Consider the following 18,923-nt stretch of genomic DNA (forward strand, 5'->3'; position numbering starts at 1 on the left):
AGATCGATATATTGGACGACTATATTCGGACTTCAGAAAGGTTCCGAGTGATTCGGGTATTTTTCGGAGTACCGGAGAGTTACGGGAATTCGTATTGGGCCTTAATGGGCCATACGGGAAAGGAGAGAAAGGCCTCAAAAGGTGGCCGCACCCCTCCCCATGGTCTGGTCCGAATTGGACTATGGAAGGGGGGCGCACCCTTCCTTCTTTCTCCTTCCCCCTTCCCTTCTCCTACTCCCACAAGGAAAGAAGGAGTCCTACTCCCGGTGGGAGTAGGACTCCCCCCTATGGCGCGCCTCTCCCCTTGGCCGGCTGCCTCCCCCTTGCTCCTTTATATACGGTGGCAGGGGGGCACCCCAGAGACATAACAATTGATCCTTGGGATCTCTTAGCCGTGTGCGGTGCCCCCTCCACCATATTACACCTCGATAATACCGTTGCGGAGCTTAGGCGAAGCCCTGCGTCGGTGGAACATCATCATCGTCACCACGCCGTCGTGCTGACGAAACTCTCCCTCAACACTCGGCTGGATCGGAGTTCGAGGGACGTCATCGAGCTGAAAGTGTGTAGAAATCGGAGGTGCCGTACATTCGGTACTTGATCGGTCGGATCGTGAAGACGTACGACTACATCAACCGCGTTGCGATAACGCTTCCGCTGTCGGTCTACGAGGGTACGTGGACAACACTCTCCCCTCTCGTTGCTATGCATCACCATGATCTTGCGTGTGCGTAGAATTTTTTTTGAAATTACTACGTTCCCCAACAGTGGTATCAGAGCCTGGTTTTATGCGTTAATGCTATGCACGAGTAGAACACAAGTGAGTTGTGGGCGATATAAGTCATACTGCTTACCAGCATGTCATACTTTAGTTCAGCGGTATTGTGAGATGAAGCGGCCCGGACCGACATTACGCGTACGCTTACGCGAGACTGGTTTCACCGTTCGGAGCACTCGTTGCTTAAAGGTGACTGGCGGGTGTCTGTCTCTCTCACTTTAGTTGAACCGAGTGTGGCTACGCCCGGTCCTTGCGAAGGTTAAAACAGCACCAACTTGACAAACTATCGTTGTGGTTTTGATGCGTAGGTAAGAACGGTTCTTGCTAAGCCCGTAGCAGCCACGTAAAATATGCAACAACAAAGTAGAGGACGTCTAACTTGTTTTTGGAGGGCATGTTGTGATGTGATATGGTCAAGACATGATGTGATATAATGTGTTGTATGAGATGATCATGTTTTGTAACCGAGTTATCAGCAACTGGCAGGAGCCATATGGTTGTCGCTTTATTGTATGAGATGCAATCGCCATGTAATAGTTTTACTTTATTACTAAGCGGTAGCGATAGTCGTAAAAGGAATAAGTTGGCGAGACGACAACGATGCTACGATGGAGATCAAGGTGTCGCGCCGGTGACGATGGTGATCATGACGGTGCTTCGGAGATGGAGATCACAAGCACGGTGCTTCGGAGATGGAGATCACAAGCACAAGATGATGATGGCCATATCATATCACTTATATTGATTGCATGTGATGTTAATCCTTTATGCATCTTATCTTGCTTTGTTTGACGGTAGCATTATAAGATGATCCTTCACTAAATTATCAAAGTATAAGTGTTCTCCCTGAGTATGCACCGTTGCGAAAGTTCTTCGTGCTGAGACACCACGTGATGATCGGGTGTGATAGGCTCTACGTTCAAATACAACGGGTGCAAAACAGTTGCACACGCGGAATACTCAGGTTAAACTTGACGAGCCTAGCATATAACAGATATGGCCTCGGAACACGGAGACCGAAAGGTCGAGCGTGAATCATATAGTAGATATGATCAACATAGTGATGTTCACCATTGAAACTACTCCATCTCACGTGATGATCGGACATGGTTTAGTTGATATGGATCACGTGATCACTTAGAGGATTAGAGGGATGTCTATCTAAGTGGGAGTTCTTAAGTAATATGATTAATTGAACTTAAATTTATCATGAACTTAGTCCTGATAGTATTTTTGCAAATTATGTTGTAGATCAATAGCTCGCGTTGTTGCTTCCCTGTGTTTATTTTTGATATGTTCCTAGAGAAAAATTATGTTGAAAGATGTTAGTAGCAAAGATGCGGATTGGATCCGTGATCTGAGGATTATCCTCATTGCTGCACAGAAAAATTATGTCCTTGATGCACCGCTAGGTGACAGACCTATTGCAGGAGCAGATGCAGACGTTATGAACGTTTGGCTAGCTCAATATGATGACTACTTGATAGTTTAGTGCACCATGCTTAACGGCTTAGAATCGGGACTTCAAAGACGTTTTGAACGTCATGGACCATATGAGATGTTCCAGGAGTTGAAGTTAATATTTCAAGCAAATACCCGAGTTGAGAGATATGAAGTCTCCAACAAGTTCTATAGCTAAAAGATGGAGGAGAATCGCTCAACTAGTGAGCATGTGCTCAGATTGTCTGGGTACTACAATCGCTTGAATCAAGTGGGAGTTTATCTTCCAGATAAAATAGTGATTGACAGAATTCTCTAGTCACCATCACCAAGTTAGTAGAACTTCGTGATGAACTATAGTATGCAAGGGATGACGAAAGTAATTCCCGAGCTCTTCGTGATGCTGAAATCGACGAAGGTAGAAATCAAGAAAAACATCAAGTGTTGATGGTTGACGAGACCACTTCAAGTGTTGATGGTTGACAAGACCACTAGTTTCAAGAAAGGGCAAGAAGGGGAACTTCAAAAAGAACGGCAAGCAAGTTGCTACTCAAGTGAAGAAGCCCAAGTCTGTACCTAAGCCTGAGACTAAGTGCTTCTACTGCAAAGGGACTGGTCACTGGAAGCGGAACTACCCCAAGTATTTGGTGGATAAGAAGGATGGCAAAGTGAACAAAGGTATATTGGATATACATGTTATTGATGTGTACTTACTAGTGTTTATAGCAACCCCTCAGTATTTGATACTGGTTCAGTTGCTAAAGAGTAGTAACTCGAAACGGGAGTTGCAGAATAAACAGAGACTAGTAAAAGGCGAGGTGACGATGTGTGTTGGAAGTAGTTCCAAGATTGATATGATCATCATCGCACACTCCCTATACTTTCGGGATTAGTGTTGAAACTAAATAAGTGTTATTTGGTGTTTGCGTTGAGCATGAATATGATTTGATCATGTTTATTGCAATACGGTTATTCATTTAAGTTAGAGAACAATTGTTGTTCTGTTTACATGAATAAAAACCTTCTATGGTCATACACACCAACGAAAATGGTTTGTTGGATCTCGATCGTAGTGATACACATATTCATAATATTGAAGCCAAAAGATGCAAAGTTAATAATGATAGTGCAACTTATTTGTGGCACTGCCGTTTAGGTCATATTGGTGTAAAGCGCATGAAGAAACTCCATACTGATGGGATTTTGGAATCACTTGATTATGAATCACTTGATGCTTGCGAACCGTGCCTCATGGGCAAGATGACTAAAACGCCGTTCTCCGGAACTATGGAGAGAGCAACAGATTTGTTGGAAATCATACATACAGATGTATGTGGTCCGATGAATATTGAGGCTCGTAGCAGGTATCATTATTTTCTGACCTTCACAGATGATTTGAGCAGATATGGGTATATCTACTTAATGAAACAGAAGTCTGAAACATTTGAAAAGTTCATATAATTTCAGAGTGAAGCGGAAAATCATCGTAACAAGAAAATAAAGTTTCTACGATCTGATCGTGGAGAAGAGTATTTGAGTTACGAGTTTGGCATTCAGTTAAAACAATGTGAAATTGTTTCACTACTCACGCCACCTGGAACACCACAGTGTAATGGTGTGTCCGAACATCGTAACCGTACTTTATTAGATATGGTGCAATATATGATGTCTCTTACCGATCTACCACTATCGTTTTGGGGTTATGCATTAGAGACAGCTACATTCACGTTAAATAGGGCACCATCAAAATCCGTTGAGACGACGCCTTATGAACTGTGGTTTGGCAAGAAACCAAAGTTGTCGTTTCTTAAAGTTTGGGGTTGCGATGCTTATGTGAAAAAGGTTTCATCCTGATAAGCTCAAACCCAAATCGGAGAAATGTGTCTTCATAGGATACCCAAAGGAGACAGTTGGGTACACCTTCTATCACAGATCCGAAGGCAAGACATTCGTTGCTTAGTATGGATCCTTTCTAGAGAAGGAGTTTCTCTCGAAAGAAGTGAGTGGGAGGAAAGTAGAACTTGATGAGGTAACTGTACCTGCTCCCTTATTGGAAGGTAGTTCATCACAAGAAACGGTTCTTGTGACGTCTATACCAATGAGTGAGGAAGTTAATGATGATGATCATGAAACTTCAGGTCAAGTTGTTACTAAACCTTGTAGGTCAACCAGAGTAAGATCCGCACCAGAGTGGTACGGTAATCCTGTTCTGGAGGTTATGTTACTAGACCATGACAAACCTACGAACTATGAAGAAGCGATGGTGAGCCCAGATTCCGCAAAATGGCTTGAGGCCATGAAATCTGAGATGAGATCCATGTATGAGAACAAAGTATGGACTTTGATTGACTTGCCCAATGATCGGCGAGCCATTGAGATTAAATGGATCTTCAAGAGGAAGACGGACGCTGATAGTAGTGTTACTATCTACAAAGCTAGAATTGTCGCAAAAGGTTTTCGACAAGTTCAAGGTGTTGACTACGATGAGAGTTTCTCACTCGTATCTATGCTTAAGTCTGTCTGAATCATGTTAGCAATTGCCGCATTTTATGAAATCTGGCAAATGGATAAACAAAACTACATTCCTTAATGGATTTATTAAAGAAGAGTTGTATATGATGCAACCAGGAGGTTTTGTCAATCCTAAAAGTGCTAACAAAATATGCAAGCTCCAGCGATCCATCTATGGACTGGTGCAAGCTTCTCGGGGTTGGAATATACACTTTGATAAGTTGATCAAAGGATATAGTTTTATACAGACTTGCGGTGAAGCCTGTATTTACAAGAAAGTGAGTGGGAGCACTACAGCATTTCTAATAAGTATATGTGAATGACATATTGTTGATCGGAAATAATGTAGAATTATTCTGCAAAGCATAAAGGAGTGTTTGAAAGGAGTTTTTCAAAGAAAGACCTCGGTGAAGCTGCTTACATATTGAGCATCAAGATCTATCGATGAAGACGCTTGATAAGTTTTTCAATGAGTACATACCTTAACAAGATTTTGAAATAGTTCAAAATAGAACAGTCAAAGAAAGAGTTCTTGCTTGTGTTACAAGGTGTGAAATTGAGTAAGACTCAAAGCCCGACCACGGCAGAAGATAGAAAGAGAATGAAAGTCATTCCCTATGCCTTGGCCATAGGTTCTATAAAGTATGCCATGCTGTATACCAGATCTATTGTATACCCTACACTGATTTTGGCAAGGGAGTACAATAGTGATCTAGGAGTAGATCACTGGACAGCGGTCAAAATTATCCTTAGTGGAATAAGGATATGTTTCTCGATTATGGAAGTGACAAAAGGTTCGTCGTAAAGGGTTACGTCGATGCAAGTTTTGACACTAATCTAGATGACTCTAAGTCTCAATCTGGATACATATTGAAAGTGGAAGCAATTAGCTAGAGTAGCTCCGTGCAGAGCATTGTAGACATAGAAATTTGCAAAATACTTACGGATCTGAATGTGACAGGCCCGTTGACTAAAATTATCTCACAAGCAAAACATGATCACACCTTAGTACTCTTTGGGTGTTAATCACATAGCGATGTGAACTAGATTATTGACTCTAGTAAACCCTTTGAGTGTTGGTCACATAGAGATGTGAACTATGGGTGTAAATCACATGGTGATGTGAATTATTGATGTTAAATCACATGGCGATGTGAACTAGATTATTGACTCTAGTGCAAGTGGGAGCCTTAAGGAAATATGCCCTAGAGGCAATAATAAAGTATTATATATTTCCTTATATCATGATAAATGTTTATTATTCATGCTAGAATTGTATTAACCGGAAACATAATACATGTGTGAATACATAGACAAACAGAGTGTCACTAGTATGCCTCTACTTGACTAGCTCGTTGATCAAAGATGGTTATGTTTCCTAGCCATAGACATGAGTTGTCATTTGATTAACGGGATCACCTCATTGGGAGAATGACGTGATTGACTTGACCCATTCCGTTATCTTAGCACCCGATCGTTTAGTATGTTGCTATTGCTTTCTTCATGACTTATACGTGTTCCTATGACTATGAGATTATGCAACTCCCGTTTACCGGAGGAACACTTTGTGTGCTACCAAACGTCACAACGTAAATGGGTGATTATAAAGGTGCTCTACAGGTGTCTCCAAAGGTACTTGTTGGGTTGGCGTATTTCGAGATTAGGATTTGTCACTCCAATTGTCGGAGAGGTATCTCTGGGCCCACTCGGTAATGCACATCACTATAAGCCTTGCAAGCATTGTGACTAATGAGTTAGTTGCAGGATGATGTATTACGGAACGAGTAAAGAGACTTTCCGGTAACGAGATTGAACTAGGTATCGAGATACCGACGATCGAATCTCGGGCAAGTAACATACCGATGACGAAGGGAACAACGTATGTTGTTATGCGGTCTGACCGATAAAGATCTTCGTAGAATATGTGGGAGCCAATATGGGCATCCAGGTCCCGCTATTGGTTATTGACCGGAGACGTGTCTCGGTCATGTCTACATAGTTCTCGAACACGTAGGGTCCGCACGCTTAACGTTACGATGACAGTTTTATTGAGTTTTGATGTACCGAAGGAGTTCGGAGTCCCGGATGAGATCGGGGATATGACGAGGAGTCTCGAAATGGTCGAGACATAAAGATCGATATATTGGACGACTATATTCGGACTTCGGAAAGGTTCCGAGTGATTCAGGTATTTTTCAGAGTACCGGAGAGTTACGGGAATTCGTATTGGGCCTTAATGGGCCATACGGGAAAGGAGAGAAAGGCCTCAAAAGGTGGCCGCACCCCTCCCCATGGTCTGGTCCGAATTGGACTAGGGAAGGGGGGCGCACCCTTCCTTCTTTCTCCTTCCCCCTTCCCTTCTCCTACTCCCACAAGGAAAGGAGGAGTCCTACTCCCGGTGGGAGTAGGACTCCCCCCTATGGCGCGCCTCTCCCCTTGGCCGGCTGCCTCCCCCTTGCTCCTTTATATACGGGGGCAGGGGGGCACCCCAGAGACATAACAGTTGATCCTTGGGATCTCTTAGCCGTGTGCGGTGCCCCCCTCCACCATATTACACCTCGATAATACCGTTGCGGAGCTTAGGCGAAGCCCTGCGTCGGTGGAACATCATCATCGTCACCACGCCGTCGTGCTGACGAAACTCTCCCTCAACACTCGGCTGGATCGGAGTTCGAGGGACGTCATCGAGCTGAAAGTGTGTAGAACTCGGAGGTGCCGTACGTTCGGTACTTGATCGGTCAGATCGTAAAGACGTACGACTACATCAACCGCGTTGTGATAACGCTTCCGCTGTCGGTCTACGAGGGTACGTGGACAACACTCTCCCCTCTCGTTGCTATGCATCACCATGATCTTGCGTGTGCATAGGAAATTTTTTGAAATTACTACGTTCCCCAACACTGTCTACTTGGAGAAGCACGGTGAAGGCAATGATTGAAAAAGGTGATAGTTATGAGAAGATCAAGGCGAAATATCCTTTGATCAGCGAAGATGACTACAAGGAGTTCAAGATCAAGTGCGAGAGCTGCGCAACCTCCGAATCAAGTCAGGGGAGGAAAGAAATGCGGCAGTTGAACTTAGGGGTCCACCAACTCGGTCCCGGCGGTTACAGAGTGGCGGAGCCTATATGGGACAAGGAGGACGCGGAGCGTGCCGAGCAAGGCCTACCGCCCCGCTTCGAGAAATTCCGTGACAAGCAGACCAGGAACTTTGTCAGGGCCCGGTACAAGGAGGACCCGGTAACAAAGGAGCTTACCACGGATCCGAAGACCAGGGCGCTTGAGCTTGTTCTGGTAAGGAATACACCCCCGCGTAATTAGCTCCATATGGTTGCATTCTAATTAATGAAGCCAAATTTCTAAATGGTTCACATTCCTTCCGCAGGAGGCTGAAAGCAGTAGCGCGGGGTCGTCTTAGAGCTCCCCTTTTGACACCCCTTTAAATAGGGCGCTGAACGTAATGAAAAACAAGGATAAGCTCAGTAAGTCGTCGTCAACTGGTCGTGTGGCCGGCAAAGGCTTGTCCACAAAATGGTCGTCATACTATACCGCTGGTGGGCGAAAGGAGAAAAAGACCAGCTCGGAAAGCCAGTCGCGCGAGGTTCAAGAACTCAAGGCACAAGTGGCGCGGATTCCGGAGATTGTCCAAGAGCAAGTGCAACAACAACTGGGAACGACGCTCACCACCATGGTGCCTATCTTGATTCAGGGGCTGACGACGTGGATTGCGGGCGGCCAACAGGGGCCTCCCCCGGTTCCCAGCTTCACGGCCAGCAACTCGCACAATGCGCAGACGGCGCCATTGGTGTCTCCGGCGGAGGCGGTATTCGTGTCTCCGGCGCCGGCACGGGCATTGGAGCTTAATGCACCCGGGTGTACGCTGGCCGGCACCTCGCCAGCAAGCGGCCCCTCCGTCAGTTGCACGCCCACCGTTGGCGGTGCCTCGACATTAGCCGAGCTCGACGGCATCACGGTAACTAAGCCTCTCGGCCGATGACTTCATCTCCTTGCCTTTGACTGGGCATCCCTGACGCCCTACATGTTTTTGCAGGGCGCCGCCGACATTCCTTGCACTCTCCTGCACTTCGTGGGCAGCGAGTTGGTCGATGTCGCCAAGGGCAGAATCGTTCAACCGGGCAACCGCGTGTTCCACGGTAATCCGATGCCACCCACCTTGTATAGGGTTGAACTGGTTTGGGTGCTGCCAGGCTGCGACGAGTTGTTACCTCCGATTCGACCCGCTGGGGCCGACGAAGATGATGTGATGACCCTCAGCGCCTGCGTAAGCTGGCCCCTGCTTTGGCCGAAGAGCCAGATTCGTTTGGGGGCGGGGGACACCACCCCACAGACAAGACCGCCAGTCGTGCCAGCGCCAAGCCATGGCAAGAACGCCGCAACGCTACCGGGCATGCCGGACATCCCTATGGCACAGGATCCGGACATGCATATGGCACAGGATCCGGACGACGACGACAACGACGACGGTACATTTACCAACGTCGATAAGTACTTTGCCGAACATGGGTACGGTGACGAGTTCTGCGGGCCTCCTTCTCAAGAACCCAACCCTGAAAAAGACGACCGCGATCTAGCTGGTACGGCGGAGGAACCCAATTGCAACAGGCGTCGTCTGGCATTCAGTTCTCAGGAGACGCCTCCAGCTTCCGCCTTCACCGAGCCTCAGATAGCTGAGGTGCGAAATATTATCAGCCCCAACACGCTCAAGAAGGCGGTCTGTGAGCAGAACTCGATCCCATTACAGCAGATTAGGAAGAAGGGACGGAAACGAAAGACTAACAAGGGCGCCGGTGCGAGCCAGCCGGCACCGAGTACGATCCGTGCTCAGGACGGGCCACCTTCACCTAAGGATATCTCGAGGAGGGTGCATGTGGCGGGTAGGGCGATGCTACTGACAAATATGCTCAATGCTGCAACCAGTGCTATGCGGAGTCTGCATGACAGTGTTCTTTCTTTGGAGAAGCGGCGTCTCAGAGAGAATGATGTGGCATACCCGGTTTTCGTGGCCAAGGTGCCAGAGGGCAAGGGCTTTGTGGATAGCGCCGTCGGGGGTACGATCGTCCTGTGGTTTGATGACATCTTTGCTATGTTTAATTAACCTTCATCCGCTGCACTACACCTTCGTTCGGCTGTTTTCGCTGAGTATGGAGATGCGGATCATTAGAGACAAGACCCCGGACATTGTGATAGTCGACCCCTTCTACATGCGTGCCAAGATCTTGGGCAGCGCTGGGGACCGGCAAGTCGCGAGTTCACACCTCGAAGGCGTCATTCTGGCAAACCCAGATAAGGATAACTTCCTCGTGCCTTACTTTCCCGAGTAAGTCATCCCCTAACCGCCCCGTAACATATGATTTCTTAGATTTTGATCTTTCTTTTTTTTCTAACATTCCGTGTTTTTTGCAGTGACACACATTGCACACTCATCCTCTTAAGCCCGAAATATTCCATGGCCACGTATTTCGACCCGGACCGTGACTCCAAGATAGACTACACAAATATCAAGAAAGTTCTTGATGATGCTCTCCCCGGCTACGCCGCATCTGGAGGCACCTTTAAGAGGCCAGCTCGTAGGTACGGCAGGCACGTGTTCACCCACAATACGACGTTCCCCTGCGTCAAGCAGCCGCCTGGCGGTCAGAACGATGCCTACTACGCCCTCCATCACATGCGGGCGATCGTACAGGACCATAATCACCTTCTGCTACCAAATAATCTCAAAGATTGGGCCGCAAGCTTGGCGGCAATCCAAGACCCGGACATCCGACAAGAATTCTTTCGCATCCAGTCGGAGTTTGCAGAAATCATCCATCAAGATGTCCTTCGTACCTCGGGGCAGTTCTACCTCAAATATCAACCGTCCAACAGTGAGATAGACACAACGCTACAAATGCAGGCTGACAACGCCCGCGACTTCATGACCATCACGACAGACAGCGGCTTCATCCACGCTCCGGTCCCATGAGTCGAGTCGAAAGTAGTGATGTTATGTGTAGTTCTGAAACATCGATTAGCTCATGTTGTAATTAAACTTTAATGAACTTGTATGTCTCTTTGGTTTGGACAGTCGTTCAACTTAGATGTAATCGATGCTATTTATTAGTAGGACCATGAATCGTGCTATTAATGTCTTGCTTTTCTCTTCCGATCCTTTTGTTGCATACTTATATATTGCTTATGTATTGTCTGTTGTTTGGCTAGTGCATAGAGATGCCGTCGTATGTCGTGTACAAGGGTAAGGTTCCCGGAGTCTACGACGACTGGGAGGAGTGTCGGAGACAGGTTCACCATTTCAGCGGTAACAGTTACAAAGGGTACACCACTAGGGCGGAGGCGGAATCTAGATACGCGCTATCTAGCGGGAGAGAGGAGGGAGCGTTGGAGGAACCGGATGAAGACCAGTTTCATCGCGATGATGCTCATCGTGATGACCGCAGCTCTCTTCTATGTGATGGTAGTTTAGATGATCGATATCGACTTGTAATGTGAAGACAAACTCGCTACTCGTGGTCTCGAGACTTGTAATGTTCTATCTTTGTTCGGTCTTTTGAATTCGGAGATTAATATGTTGAATTGTATTCGGAGACTAATCTTCTATTGTATTCGATGAATCTGCTGTTGCTGTGTGGTGCTGTCTATATTCTATCCAATAATATATTTTGTAACCTGTGCAAATATCAGAAAAGAAAAAAAATCCCTAATATTCATACTAATGGCGCATCACCCCAACGTGCGCCATTAGTATCCATACTAATGGCGCATCACCCCACAGTGCGTCATTAGTATGGCAAAACACATGTGTAAATATCGCCCCCTGGAAGACACACTAATGGCGCATGTTGGTTTATACTAATGGCGCACGGCGTGATGCGCCATTAGTATACCAGATACTAATGGCGCAGCAGTGGTGTGCCATTAGTATTTAATACTAATGGCGTGGTACTAGTGGCGCATCAGTAGTGCGCCATTAGTAGGCAAAACTGGTGCGCCACTAGTAGGCCTTTTTCTAATAGTGTACCGTGGCACAACCAGCGCAGGTTGTGTGGCTGTGATTCCATCTATGATGCATCTATTAGGTGACATGGACCTATATAGGTGCAAGATGTTGGCGAGGCTCCGGATACAACAGCGGTCCATCGCCTAGGAGTTTGATTGTTGTGGAGGTTGTTGTGAGCAGTTCTGCGTACGATGTAAGCAAGGTAGTCGCACAAGTTGACGCCCTGCAATCAGAGAAGGAGCTCTCGTTCCGTCTTAAGCAAACACACAGAAGCAGGGCAGCGGTGCAGGTAGGAGGACTCCAACCTGATCTTCGCAGGACACCAAAAAAGGAGATGCCGATTGACAGTCACCTGACATATATAGCCGATGTATGCATTTGTTTAGCTAGGGCAAATTCTTTTTTTGGCACGTATCAATAGAGTTAGCCTTTACATCAAGCAATATTTGTACAAAGTATCATGTCTAGTGTTCGATTGAGGCCGCAGGAGACAATTTGTTCGTGCAAACACATTTATCATTTTGCAGGCCAATCATATATAGTTCCGAAGGTTGATGATCATGTTATCTTGTATATACATACACATGCATGCGTACGTACATGCAGGCCAGCGAGCCTGGCTGAGTTTCTTTACGAGAGTAGAAACCTATGCTATGCATGCATTACATGGCAACCAAAACAAACAACGGCCATGCAAATTAACCATCTCTTCTTCCTCTGAATAGTAGAAACCCTTTTACGTAATGCATTAAGGTTTAATGCCAACCCCTCCATACAGTAGAAACAATTTATTTGTAGGGACATGGGTTGAAACAAACCAGCGATTCTGCAGAGAACACTTTTGTGATGTACACATGCAGTTTAGGTTTTATCATGCTTTATACACCTTGTGTTCCTGTCTACTCATGCTTATACGTGTGAGTATGAGTTATCATTCATTGTTGCAGGGATGGAGGGCCACTATATATATTCTAGACAGTTTCATTGGCACCTGATTGTATGTCAGTTACCTAGCTAGTAGCTAGCTAGCAAATCAATCATTGTGCGTAATTTCTCATAATGGTGCTATTGAGTAGTGCTACTATATTTGTAACGTTTAGGTGAGAGATTGGAGGAAACCAACATGGTAGGTGGCAGGTCTTCCACTACAAGCGCATGTTGTGCCGCTGTGTTTTCTTCTATGACGTTGTAGTGACGATGAGACTTCATCTTATAGGAGCAAGGTGTTGGAAAGGCTCCTGATACAAAAGCCTGTTCATCGTGTGGCAGTTTGATGAACGCGGTGCTTCGTTTGAGCAGATCTGATTATTGACGTCGTAAGGCATAAAGCAAGGCAGCCTCTCTATGAAGTCGACGACCTATAACCAGAACAGCGATCAGGACGGGAGTCCCCGTTTAGTATTAGGCGATCTCAGTCACTGGTTCATCAGTGTCGATCGACATGAGTACTCCAACCCGATCCTTGCGGGACAGAACAAGAGGTGGCTGCGAATGACAAGCACCTGCTGTGACACGTCATAGCCATGCGATTCTTTAGCTTGGACATAAAAACGTGTGGCACCGCTGAAGGAAGGTGATGTTTGTACAACCACCATGTCTAGAGTGTGTTTGGCCAAGGCTGTTGGAGTCAATCGACTTGGAGTGCCAGCCCATTTATGTTTTTGCACGTGTAGTTCCAAAGATTTATGGACATGCATGCGTGTTGGTACGTACATGATGCAGGTAAGTGAGCCAGCCCCAGTTTGATTCCAACAGACCGGTGCAACGTATATACATGACGTGACAGCCAGAACAAGCAGCAGACATGCCCTGACCAGCACCCAAATGTACTACACTGTGTTTGCTCAACTTTCTGAGTATCCGACGCAGTTCCTGAGCTCGAACGTCTGTGGTTTGGTTAGAGCCTCAGGCCCATTAATGGACAGCCTCGTGTCCAACCCTTTCCAAATCTGGTTCGTCCTTGTTTGCTTTCTACTAATAACCTTCCATATATACCCCATCAGCTTAACTGGTTGACATGCAAGAGAGCTAACTAATTTTCCCTCCTGCATGTACATATGAACATATCTTATATGAAACTACAACAACTTACAACCACAACAAATTTCGCCTTCCGATCATCACATTTTTTTTCTCGCTTGTACTGTGTATCATATTATATAGACAATTAATAGCAGGGGCTCTACTTTTTCATTAAAGTGAGAGAAGAACAAGTAACAGTTTAATAAGTACAGATACCCAAGTCCTAAACAACACAGGAAAAAAAAGAATACACACTAGGTTTTTGCCTGCCCAATTTGTTTTATCTCACCTCTCGCTATGGCACCGTCTTAGGTGGGGGCCTCTTCCCTTTGACTATTCGCTGGTGCCTCTCCTTCCATAGGTTCTACTCGACGTTGCCAGAACGGGATCAATTATTGTGTTCTCTCATGCATTCTGCATATGTCTAGACATGCTTCTCTGGTTTCTTTTGTCTCGGGTTGAGACATGAACCAGATGGAAGCAAAGAAGATATAAGCAGACACATACACAGGCTGCAATGTTAGTTATCATGACAGATCTCTCGTGATCATGCTAGTTTTTTTTTTTTTTTTTGTGAAGAACAATTTTGTGATACACTCATTCAATTTAGACTTTAGCTCTATATATGCACCTCAAGTTCCCCTGTGCTCATGCTTATATGTGTGCAGGTTGCTTGGAGAAAAGCCTCTATATATACATCCCCAATTGATGGTGGTTGCATTTCAATCAGCTAGCTAGAAAAGAAGTCATCTAGCAGTCAATCTTTGTGTTTAATTGCTCTAGAGTAGTACTTATACTCGTGTATAGGCGCGAGATTGGAGGAAACCAACATGCTAGTAGGCAGGCTTCTCTGATTTCGACCGAACCACCGCAAAGTGGAATATCTCCTTGTTCTGGGACACAATAGGCGTGAGGTGACATAAACCTAGAGGCACAAGGTCTTGTGGAGGCTCCCGATACAACAATTGATTCAGTGCCCTGGAGTTTGATGGACACACAGCTTGTCATGCACAGATCTGCTTGTCTACATCGTACGGTGTAAAACAAGTTAGTTGCTCTACGAAGATGACGCCTGGTAATCAGATCAGGAGTCCTCGTTCTGCCTGACATGGACATGGTCAGGGGTGCACCCATGCCGGATAGGGTCACCAGTGTACTCATGGCTATGAAGGAGGTAGGAGTGCTCCAACCTGATCCTAGTTAGACATCACAAGGCAAGACCGCCATTGACAAGACACTGGAGCAACACGATACAGCCGATGGTTGCAGCTCTTGAGCTAGCACATGCAGAAGTGTGGCATCGCTGGAGACATGATTTAGTTATAGGCGATATTTGTACAACCAAGTTACTCAGGCTGCGGGAGACAATGGTTGCCGTGCCACCCCATATATCTTATTGCAGTATTGTACGTACATGCAGGCCAATGAGCTAGCCTGAGTATGTTTAGGTCAGGGCAATAATACATGCATGGCATGACATCCAGAACAAGCAGCATATGCTGCCTGGTCGATCCTCAAATGTACTACATTCCTTTAATCTGGTACCATAAAAGAGCTCATATACTATGCAAATTAACTGTCTCTTCCTCCTACAATTAGTTATCCTTCTACTGTTCAAAGGGATTAATGCAACATCCACATAATCGAGACACCCGCCTAACTACCCTGCCCTCGAAGAGGAAGCTGTCACCAACAAGCTCATCCCTCATGGCCAACATAGGTGTTCAAATGGACGCAGTTTCTTTTACAGCGCGTTACACCTGTAGCTGCAATTCCAGCCGTTCACCACGCATTGGTTGCACGCAATGACCAGGAAAAGCTGCCATGCATTGGCCCTACTGCCCTCTATATATGTATATCTCCGTATTTCCGGAACGCTGCTACGGCAAATTCTTTCCGTTCAATGTAGCACATCAGGCCGTCCATGCTCAGAGCAAAACTAAATAGCACCGTTCGGACGGCATGATAGTTGGAGAAAGAGTTGCCCGCATGCCCCAAGCAACTCATCCTTGTTGCCACTTCTCTTCGCCACCATCGCCGATAATGGTCAAATTGAACATCTATTCACGACCGTTGTGATCAATCCCACCCTGGATGACTTGTACTCCTTCCGTCGCATAATGCAAGATGTGTTTTAACATTACTTCCTTCATCCTTAAAAAAGTATACTTCCAACTTTGTTAAAAAGTCAAACTTTTTATGTTTAACCATATTTATTCAATAATAGACCAACATTTATGATATTAAGTTAATAGTATTAGATTCATGATAAAGTATATTTTCATCATATGCCTATTTGATTTCACAAGCGTTGATATATTTTTGCACAAACTCGGTCAAACTTAACAAAGATGGAAGTACACTCTTTCAATGACGGAGGGAATACACTAGAGCCAAAAAAGGTTTTACATTATGGGACAGAGGGAGTAATTGCGTGGACGTGTAATCCCATCTGTGCTGCAGCTCCTCCTCGGGTGCTGCCGGATGATGGACGAGTCAGCTCTCTCTCTCTCTCTCTCTCTCTCTCTATATATATATATATATATATATATATATATATATATATATATATATATATATAGGGTCGCGCTATTCGTCACCCTGGGTGAGGAATAGTTATTCTTCACCCCGACATTAATGCACCGTATTTTTACGTTTTGTAAATTTTGTCTTATTTCATACATAAAAAAAGAACGTAAGAAAATATGTACTCGCCGTAAAAAATATTTTATGTTACATAAAATTACAAATGTAAAAACATATTGTAAAACATACATAAAATGTGATTTTTCTGACCTTATAACTTTTTTTAGACCAAATTTTACATATTGAATTAATGTGCATGTAACTATTTATATTCTAAACGTAATTTATTTAGGAAGTGATCGTAAGATTACCTCGGGTGAAGAATAACTTATTCTGCATCCTGGGTGATGAATAGTAACACTATATATATATATATATATATATATATATATATATATATATATATAGAAAGTCTATTAGTGACCCTGGGTGAAGAATAAGTAATTCCTCACCCGGGTCGATCGACCGAGCGATGGTAGTTTGAGTAAACGCCAGCCAATGTAATTTTACTTCGAGGGAAACTTTAGCTGGTCGCCCACTCCCCCAAATGTCAGAAGGAAAAAAAAACTAGCCCACTCCTCCAGTCCGTTCCTATCTCCCTCCGGCCCCTCACATCTCGTCATTGCGGCGGCGGCGGCGGCAGTGACGGCGCCGGACGGACGACCCGGCGGCGAGGACTGCCTCTCTTGCGCGTGGAGTACTTCCCTTACCTCTCTCATGCGGTAGCGACTCGGAGGCGCCGTGGGCGGTGCAAGATCTGGGCGAGCTCGGCAGGACGACGGCGTTCTCCGGCGTCCCTCTTCACCGTCGACGGTATTATCATCAGTAAGACCCCCCTCCTCATCTCTTCCCGTATCCTCCTCCATGAACTTCTGAATTTCTGGGATTAGGGTTATTGGTTTTTGGGAGCGGTGCTGGGAAAGAGGAAGAAGACCAAGGAAAGGAAAGGAAAGGAAAATGAGAAGCTCGGGTGATGGAGGTAATGCTGGAGAAGGGCTCCTGGCGGTGGGATCAATTCTAGGAGGAGGTGGAGATCATAGCAGAGGATATGAAGGCCGTGTGGATGACATAGAAGAAGAGGAGGAGCTCAAGGCTGCGGAGAAAAAGGACAACAGTAGAGTATCAGACTTCCATCTAGCTGAGATCAACTTTTGTTTTCACGGGACATGTGAATCCTCTCTCTGATTTGGTTTTGTCTAAATTTCACGAATTTTCATCCTGAAGTAAAAAAATGATGGTTCTGACTTGATTGAATGTTAGTAGTGATGTACATAAAGAATCAGCCTGTACCTAGCTGACAATGCTAATTCTCTGTAAATTTGTGTTAATCAAAATTTGCGCATACATACGAGCAATATTTCTTCAACTAAAGAATATTCACCTTCCGAATTTTTTTGTTTTATGCTATTCTTAAGATAAGATTTATATCGGTGATGCTAGCTTTATGTTTTGTGAATTTATCAGGCAAACCAATAATTCAAATTCTGCCAAGAAATCTAGGAGCAGAAGAAGATGTATGCTTTAGGTGTACGTGAATCTTTAAGCCGTTCCTTTCTAGGAAAATTTCTAAGACTGTTTTTGTTTTACCCAAAGGTTTTCAAGCTTTGGGTGCCTGCGGCCGGCTCGACGGGTGGCATCAGCAAGCGCCGGCCGGCCTCGGCACTGCTGTTGGTGGTTATATGGTGGGCGGAGCACACTAGTGGGCTTCAACGTCAGGGTACGGTGGCGTGCTAAATCCTGAGTCCTGCTAGGCTTTTTTTGGTTCAGGTTTTGTTACTGTTTTCCATTCGGGGTTATGTGGCGAGCAAACCTAGCATTTGCAGTTAGTTGTTTCAGAAATTCATCTCCTGACATCAAATTTTGATACGTAAGGTTAATCCTGCCAACAAATCTATGTTATGGGCTTGCTAGTTCTCTTCATATCTCTATGCTGATTTTGTGTGCAATTGAGATGAATACTTTCTGTTTTATTCAGGGATACGTTCAGCATGCTTGTGAGGTACACATTTTTCAGTTCCAATTATAAGTGTTTGCCTTATTTATCGCTCAAATTTCATGTTCTAAAGATGCTCCTTCACTTCAATACAGCGTTGGCATGTAGGATGACTATCTATCCAAATTATCATGTACAATTTTTTTTAAAAAAATTGGCTCTTCTTCTGCATGTCTCTAAGGCATACTTTCTGATCTATCATGAGATAATGATTATTTCTTCTTCTTTCTTAACATGCCGCTAGTTGCTATGAAAATTTAACACATACATCAGCCTTTTGTCATTGAAACAAAATCATATCTGCCAAGTTTCTACATTCCGTCGAAGCTTGCAGATTTACCATCTAACTTGGCACATTATTGAAACAAATCGTAACCATGGATTCTATACGGAAGATCGACATATCATTTTTACATTAGATTCATGTATACTGTAAGGAATTGATTTTGTTCAACTTCAACCCATTTTCCTATCTTGCAAAGCTGTCCATTCAAGTATATTCAATTTCTACTATGTGACTTAATACATTTGTAACACTGGCATAGTGACATTGACATGCTTTTCTTTTTCGTCCGTTTA

Source organism: Triticum aestivum, chromosome 7D (assembly GCF_018294505.1).
Source record: "Triticum aestivum cultivar Chinese Spring chromosome 7D, IWGSC CS RefSeq v2.1, whole genome shotgun sequence".
In the NCBI taxonomy this organism is placed as follows: domain Eukaryota; kingdom Viridiplantae; phylum Streptophyta; class Magnoliopsida; order Poales; family Poaceae; genus Triticum; species Triticum aestivum.